Consider the following 8112-nt stretch of genomic DNA (forward strand, 5'->3'; position numbering starts at 1 on the left):
CTACTACAATAACTAAGATAATCTCTTAAACAAGTGCAAAAGTGCGAAAATAATCAAAGGCTATACTAATACACGTGTCGGATCCAAGTGATTCATCTTGTCTATCTGTTTTTATTTTATTTTTATTTTCAGCATTTAGTTAGTTTTTATTTTCTTAGTTTAAAACATTTTTCTAACCTTTTTGATTTGATTAGACGTTGAGGATAAACCGGTATTAAAAGCTCTTGTGTCCTTGGACGACCTCGGTATCTTACCAACACTATACTACGTCCACGATGGGTGCACTTGCCCATATGTGTGTTTAGTGTTAGTGAATATCGTGTTTTATAAATTTAAAACTTGGCTAAAAGTGTAAAAAGGGCTTAATTATATATTAAAAACATATACACACTGACACGCATCAAGTTTTTGGCGCCGTTGCCAGGGACACAAGGATTTTAAGAAAGTTAGGAATCAACGGCCTAATCATATTTTTTATTTTTCTTTAATTTTTTAGGATTTTTCTTAGATTTTTCAGCTTCTGCAGAGCTCAGCACGGGGCCGTGCCTGGTCGGACACGGGCCGTGCTCAGCAACGTTACTGGCAGTTTTTGTTTTTCAAGTTACAGAAGGCTGACCACGGGGCCGTGCCGGTGCAACACGGGGCCGTGTCCAACTTCCAGTAACTGGGATCTGAAAAACAATCGCTGTAATTCCGACCACGGGGCCGTGTTCGCTCAACACGGGGCCGTGGTGAACCTTCTGACCAACGTTCTTTTCTGTTTTTATTGCAGGACTTGGAACCCGACGCCATCCTCACGTAGTGTATGAGCTCCAGTTCCAATAAAGACATAAAGGAACCGCTAGAAGAACCCGAACGCTTTCTCAGAAAAAGGTTAAAAGCCAAAAACCAAGAGAAGGTTTCGGGTGATCCACCCCCAATGGCGGACCAACGTACCCTTATGGATTATCTACGGCCCACCGTAGGTAATCTAGGCGCCGCTATCAATGCTCCGAATGTCGAAGCCAATAACTTCGAACTTCGACCGCATTTGATACAAATGCTTCAAAACTCCGCAACCTTCCACGGGCTTGCGGACGAGGATCCTCATCTACATATAACTAATTTCTTAGAAATATGTGATACCTTTCGGATCAATGGAGCATCAAACGACGCCATCCGCCTCCGTATGTTTCCATTCTCACTAAAAGACCGAGCGAAAGCTTGGCTCAACACCCTCCCAGCTGGATCGGTAAACACCTGGGATGAACTAGCCCAAAAGTTTCTATATAAGTATTTCCCTCCTTCTAAAACTGCTAAATTAATGGCTGAAATTAATACATACTCACAAGAGGACGGGGAATCCTTATATGAAACATGGGAAAGGTTCAAGGAGCTATTACGCAAGTGTCCCCATCACGGCCTCGCAATATGGCAACAAGTATCCACTTTCTACAATGGATTGTTGCCACACACTAGGCAGACACTTGATTCTAGCTCCAGGGGACTTTTAGGTAATCGACGCCCACACGAAATATATAATCAGATTGAGGAAATTGCTCAAACCAATTTTCAATGGCACACTCCCCGGGGAAATAAGTCTATCGCCCCGGGCGCCCATAAGGTCGACGAAAGCACCTCTTTACAAGCCCAAATCGAGGCCCTTTCTTCAAAAATAAAAAAATTAGAAATGACAAAAACAGTCTCGGTTATGGCTTGTGAAGGGTGTGGTGGGTCACATGAAAATTGGAGTTGCATGAAAGAAACGGACGATCAACAAGAAATGGTAAACTACATTGATAATAGACCTAGGCCGTCGGGTCCTCCAACGGGAACTTACAACCAAGGATGGCGAAACCACCCAAACTTTGGTTGGAGGGAAACCGGTAATAGTAGTAACCAACAAACCCAACGAACAAACTTTCAGCAATCAAGAAATGAGTCACAAAATTTCACTCAACAACAAGGTGGACGAGAAAGGCTCGAAGATACTATATCTCGCCTCGTCTCCGACACTGCTAAGAAAAACTCGGAAAGATTTCTACAATTAGAATCTAATTTTAGGAATCAACAAGCTAGCATTCAAAACATAGAAAAACAAATAAATCAACTAGCACAAAATTTTTCCGAGAGACCGCAAGGCGCATTACCTAGCAATACCGAAACAAACCCAAAGGCGCAAGTTCACCTCATCACACTACGAAACCGCACCGTGGGGCCTGCAGAAGTACCTCCACCAACGGAAGAAACAATGCCAACACATCTGCAGGAAAAGAACTCTCCCCCATCACCAGAGCCTACCAAGGCTCCTCGAGTTCCGTACCCCGGTAGGTTAATTCGTCAAAAGACCAATGAGCAATTCGCAAAATTCGAAAGTCTGTTAAAACAATTGCATGTCAATATTCCTTTTATCGAAGTCCTAACCCAAATGCCCAAATACTCTAAATTTATGAGGGACTTCCTTACACATAAAAAGAAAATTGAAAATTTGCAATTAGTTAATTTAGGCGAAGAATGCTCTGCCCTCGTACTCAATAAACTACCCCAAAAGAAAATCGATCCCGGGAGTTTCACGATTCCATGCTCAATAGGGGAATCACCCGTTCGCAATGCCTTGGCCGACTTAGGGGCTAGCATTAACCTCATGCCCTCATCAATGTTCAAAAGGCTTGGCTTGGGAACCACGAGCCCTACAAAAATAAGCATACAACTAGCTGATCGATCAGTCAAGTTCCCACAAGGTGTCATCGAGAATGTCTTGGTTAGGGTAAGCAGATTCGTTTATCCAGTTGACTTTGTCATACTCGACATGGAGGAAGACACCGAGGTCCCCCTTATCCTAGGGAGACCCTTCCTTGCCACAGCACAAGCAGTGGTAGACATGAATGACGGGACACTGACTTTGAGGTATGGGGACGATGAGGTGAAATTCGGAGTTGGGAAGAAAATAGAGGACGACGACCCGGTCAATTACATGAAGGTTATTGATTCAAGCTTGGATGCCGCTCTCCGACGGTGTAACTTGGGAAGCAAGGCACTCCACTCAGAAGATATATAACCAGGAATCGGGTCTAGCAAAGGACCCTTATAAACGTGGCGCACCACGGAGGCATTCCGCGGATCTATCCTTAGTTTAGTTTAGTTTAATCTTTTAGTTTTTGCAGAATAAAACACACTCATGGTGGTAATGGATGAAAAAGGGAACGAGAAAAATGGAACCATGCACGAAGAACAGAGCAACCCGACAAAAATCTCCATCACAGAAGGCTCAACACGGGCCGTGCCCAACCAACACGGCCCCGTGCTGAGTCCCTGCAGAAAATCACCCAGTTCAGGTAACTGGACACGGGCCGTGTTCAGCGGACACGCCCCCGTGTCCAGGCTTCTGTTTCAATTCTGTAATTTTTGTTACTGGCACTTGACCACGGGGCCGTGCCCGGTGAACACGGGGCCGTGTCCAGGATGCCAGTAACATAAATCTTTGCTTTTTAACCCACTTTTATACATTCTAATCAACCAAAAACATTATTTTTGGACACATTGAGGACAATGTGTAATTTAAGTGTGGGGGGGATGCTAAAACTTTGAAATTTTGCAAAATCCTAAACACAAGCCTTACACAAAACTCTATTGGAACCGCTAAACACCCCAAATTTTTTCAAAAACTTTTTCAATTTTTTTTTATTTACTTGTCTTAGTTTAAGTTGGGAATAACAAGTTCTAAAAAGGTTATATTTTTACAAGTTTACAACCGATAGCGTCGTGATAAAAAAAGAACCAACATAAGAAAATTATGAAACGGTATAACAAGTCTAGTTAAAAATTCGATTATATATGCTTGGTCACATTAAAAACCCATTCCCACAAAAGTGAGTTTTGAGCCTTTATTGAGCATAAAAATACATATATTTAGATCAAATGCTCATTTTTCGTTTCTTGTGTGAATAGCCGCTCGGTCCTTACAAATCTAGAACTTGCCACGACGATACATTCCCAGTCCTTACCAACTTAAACCCAAGTAAGTAAATGATGGAGGCATTAGGACTAACCATTTTTCTTTCAAAACCATTATTTTTCATTTTTTTTACCTACCCAAAATCCCCCTAGATAGCCCCTTTGAGCCTAAACCTTTCATTTCATTACCCCAAAACCCTTTTTACCCACCAAAAACCTTTTTATTTATTTTTTTTAGTAACAAGTTCGCTTTTTCGTAAATTCACCTTTTTATGTGACGATCAAAAAAAAAAAAATGATGAAGTCAAAAACAAACAAAAGCTATAAAAGCTTGTTTGGAGAAATACTTCAAAATAAAAAGTCACTAAAAACAAGGTACTTCACGAAAACCGACGCTTGTTACGATTTTCGCCCTTTTTACTAACCATTAACCAACCACCCACCTTTAAACCCATGCCTTCACCCAAAAAGTCCTCTTGATATTTACAAAGGTAAAAAAGTTAAAAAGGAGGAGGATTGATTGCTTGGCAAGCCTATGGAAGACGTAAGTTCCGTGCCACTCTCGAGTGATTCACTAAAATATACACCTTCGGCCGAGTGTTGAGTGATCTCCCGTGAGGTATGTGAACTTGTATATAAATGGAATTTTAATAAGGCATGCTATGCCCAAATAAGTAATTCATCTTATGAAAAGTTCAAAATAAATCATAACGAATAGGATTGTAAATAAATAAAAATAAAACCTATAAAAAACCTTGGATTCCCGACACTCTAGGACAAGCTAAAAAACTTCTCTTCTACCTATTCCATTTGGGAGTGTAAGCCTGATGTGTGTAAAATGCAAGATATAAAACACATCAATTAAGGCATAAAACTAACCCTTTTTAAGTACTAATGTTGGAAAAAGAGTGTTTTTGTCTTCCTTTTGTATTTTCAGGATGAAATGAGCTCAAAATCACAAAAGAAGCAAAAAGACCACTAATTCTACCATAAATACAAGAAAAGGAACAAAAGTGGACTGCCCGGACCCTCAACGGCACCTACCAAAACAAAGAGAAGAAAACAGAGTCTGAACACGCCCCGTGTCCAGCGAACACGGGGGCGTGCCCAGGAAGCAGCAGAAAAGACAAACCAGTAGAAGCTTCCATTGCTCACCACGGGGCCGTGCCCAGCGGGCACGGGGGCGTGTTGAAAGTACGGCAGGAGCATTAATTGTAATTCGCAATTACAATTAATGAGGAGAGAGAGTGTCAGACGGGCACGGGGCCGTGTCCAGCGGACACGGGGCCGTGTCCAGCGTTCTGTCCAGCCTATAAATAGAGGAGCTTGGTTTCATTCTCCCTCATCCCTTGGCACACCACCTCTCTCACACCTCATCCACCACCCACCACCACCATAACACCATCATCCACCACCATCATCCATTGTCCATCGTAGAGTGTGTGAGTCGTCTCGGGATCCAAGATTGATCGTAAGAGTTCTTGACAATCAAGGCCATGTTTGCCTAAGTCTCTTACATCACTTGGTGAAGACAAGTGTTTAGTATAATACTTTTTATTTTTAATCTTTTGCACTTTTTATTTGGTTTTGTATTAATGACTTTAATAACTAGTTACTTATGTTGAAGGTGATCTTTCCTTATCGTTTGTCCGTGGTGTCTTGGCATTATTTTACTGTCTATATAAAATAAAAGATTTTCACCATTCATATCTCCACGGTCTATATGGAGGTATGTTGGCTACCTGGTCGGGGGTTAAGGGAACGGTTTGGTAAGGGTCTTGCCCTTGTTCAGCGTTTAGAGGTCCTGCTTGGGACCTGGGTCAAATTTAGTAGGATCTCCTTCAATGCCCATAGGTATTGGATGGCGGGGATCCAAACTCTTTGACCCCCTCATAAGCTAACTACTATTAATACTATAACCCGGCTATTTAGGACTGTATCCCTGCTGACTCAGACTACTTAGCCGAGGGTAACGTCACCGCCAAAAGCGGGGCCTACCATAATTTGCATTAATAACTTAATTCATTATCTTTCAATAATCCGACCCTTTAGGATTGTATCCTTGCTGACTCAAACTACTGGGTTGAGGGTAACGTCGCCTTCAAAAGAGGGGCCTACTACAATAACTAAGATAATCTCTTAAACAAGTGCAAAAGTGCGAAAATAATCAAAGGTTATACTAATACACGTGTCGGATCCAAGTGATTCATCTTGTCTATCTGTTTTTATTTTATTTTTATTTTTCAGCATTTAGTTAGTTTTTATTTTTCTTAGTTTAAAACATTTTTCTAACTTTTTGATTTGATTAGACGTTGAGGATAAACCGGTATTAAAAGCTCTTGTGTCCTTGGACGACCTCGGTATCTTACCAACACTATACTACGTCCACGATTGGTGCACTTGCCCATATGTGTGTTTAGTGTTAGTAAATATCGTGTTTTATAAATTTAAAACTTGGCTAAAAGTGTAAAAAGGGCTTAAATATATATCTAAAAATATAACACACTTCACGCACATCAAGTTTTTGGCGCCGCTGCCGGGGACACAAGGATTTTAAGAAAGCTTAAAATCGACGGCCTAATCAGTTTTTCAAAAAACTTTTTCAAAACGCGCGCATTTTTCTGCATTTTAGTTTAGTTTTGCATTTACAGTAGCCTGAACACGGGGCCGTGCTCGCTGAACACGCCCCCGTGCTGCATATTTTAGAATAGATACCCAGATACAGAGTCTGAACACGGGGCCGTGCTCGCTGAACACGCCCCCGTGCTCAACGTGGCCAGTTAATTTAATTAAAACGCCCAGATACAGTCCCTGAACACGGGGCCGTGTTCACTCAACACGGGGCCGTGTCCAGCTTCTGTTTCCGTCTTATTTTTGTTTTCTGGTCCCGAGACTCAGTTGTGATCTGTTGAGTGATTCCTATGGATCAATACTCAAGAGGTTACAACTACACCTATGATGAGGATGATTATAGAGGTAATTATTGCACTAATTGTCGTAATGCACGCTCGGTTCAATATAATACTTCGTATCAACCATCCAATTCATACAACCATTATGAGGAGCCCAGGTACGAGCCATCAACTTCATACACATCCTATGAAGACCCAAGGTATGAACCTCCTCCCTCACACTCATATTTTGATGAACCAAGGTATGAGCCTTCATACTCATACTTTGAGGACTCAAGATATGAGCCACCACCTTCATATTCTTATTATGAGGAACCATGGCGTGAACAACCCACCTCATATGAGTACTATGAAGCACAAAGTTTCGACCCTTATCCATCATATACTTATAATGAAGAACAATGGTGTGAACCATCTACTTCATATGAGTACTATGAGGAACCAAGGATCGAACAACCGGATTCAAGCTTTGAGGATCCAAATTCTTTCAATCTCACCGAAGTAACTAATAGGATATTAGAACACATTAAAACTATCGAACGTTGCATGAAAGAATCTCGCGCAAGGGAAAAGGAATCCCGCGCAAGAGAAGAGCTAAAAAATGATAATAACGTAGAGATAGTTGAAAGTGTAAAAATGGAAGAACAAGAAAGTGAAAAACCGACACATGAGTTAAACAACGAAAATGGTGAGTCCGATAATGTTAAAATTCAAGAAGAGTCTAATTTTGAGGAAATTATTCTCTTGTCACCTACTTTCGAAAATCATTGTTTAATAACCCCTCATGCCAAGTTTTTAAAAGAGTTAAACACTAATGCTAAAATCAATGACTTAGTAAGTGTTAAGTTAACTAATGATCAAACCTCGCTAATAAAAGAAGATCCTTTTGAGATTAACATCACACCGGTTCCATGTTTCTTTCAAAATTCGTTTATTAGCAATATCACTATTGATAAAGATCTTTGTGTTAACATAATGCCTAACTACATTTTTGAAAAGCTAAGTATTAGTGATTACACTCCACTTCAAATACCCATTTTTCTATCCGACCGAAAAGTAATGAAATCAATCGGTGTAGTTGAAGATGTTTTGGTTCAAACGAATCAAATGGTAATCCCAACCGACTTCGTCATTTTAGATGATGCCCCGCTAGTCTTGGGAAAACCTTTTGTACAAACTCACAAAGCTTTGAAAAACCGGAAATTCAACAATCTACCTCTTCAATTAGGGGCATTCAAAAGGAGCATAGATCTTGAGCGCTCAATGA

At 40.9% G+C, this 8112-nt stretch overlaps 1 non-coding gene across 1 annotated transcript; it reads right to left on the reverse strand.

Annotated features, from left to right (window-relative positions):
* Nucleotides 1–1297: 1297 nt before the first annotated feature.
* Nucleotides 1298–1404, reverse strand: LOC118492760. The gene has a single exon (XR_004894762.1). It is a non-coding gene; the product is annotated as a small nucleolar RNA R71 (small nucleolar RNA).
* Between the last annotated feature and the right edge of the window lie 6708 nt (nt 1405–8112).

The sequence above is a fragment of the Helianthus annuus genome, chromosome 5, assembly GCF_002127325.2.
Source record: "Helianthus annuus cultivar XRQ/B chromosome 5, HanXRQr2.0-SUNRISE, whole genome shotgun sequence".
Taxonomy (NCBI): Eukaryota; Viridiplantae; Streptophyta; class Magnoliopsida; order Asterales; family Asteraceae; genus Helianthus; species Helianthus annuus.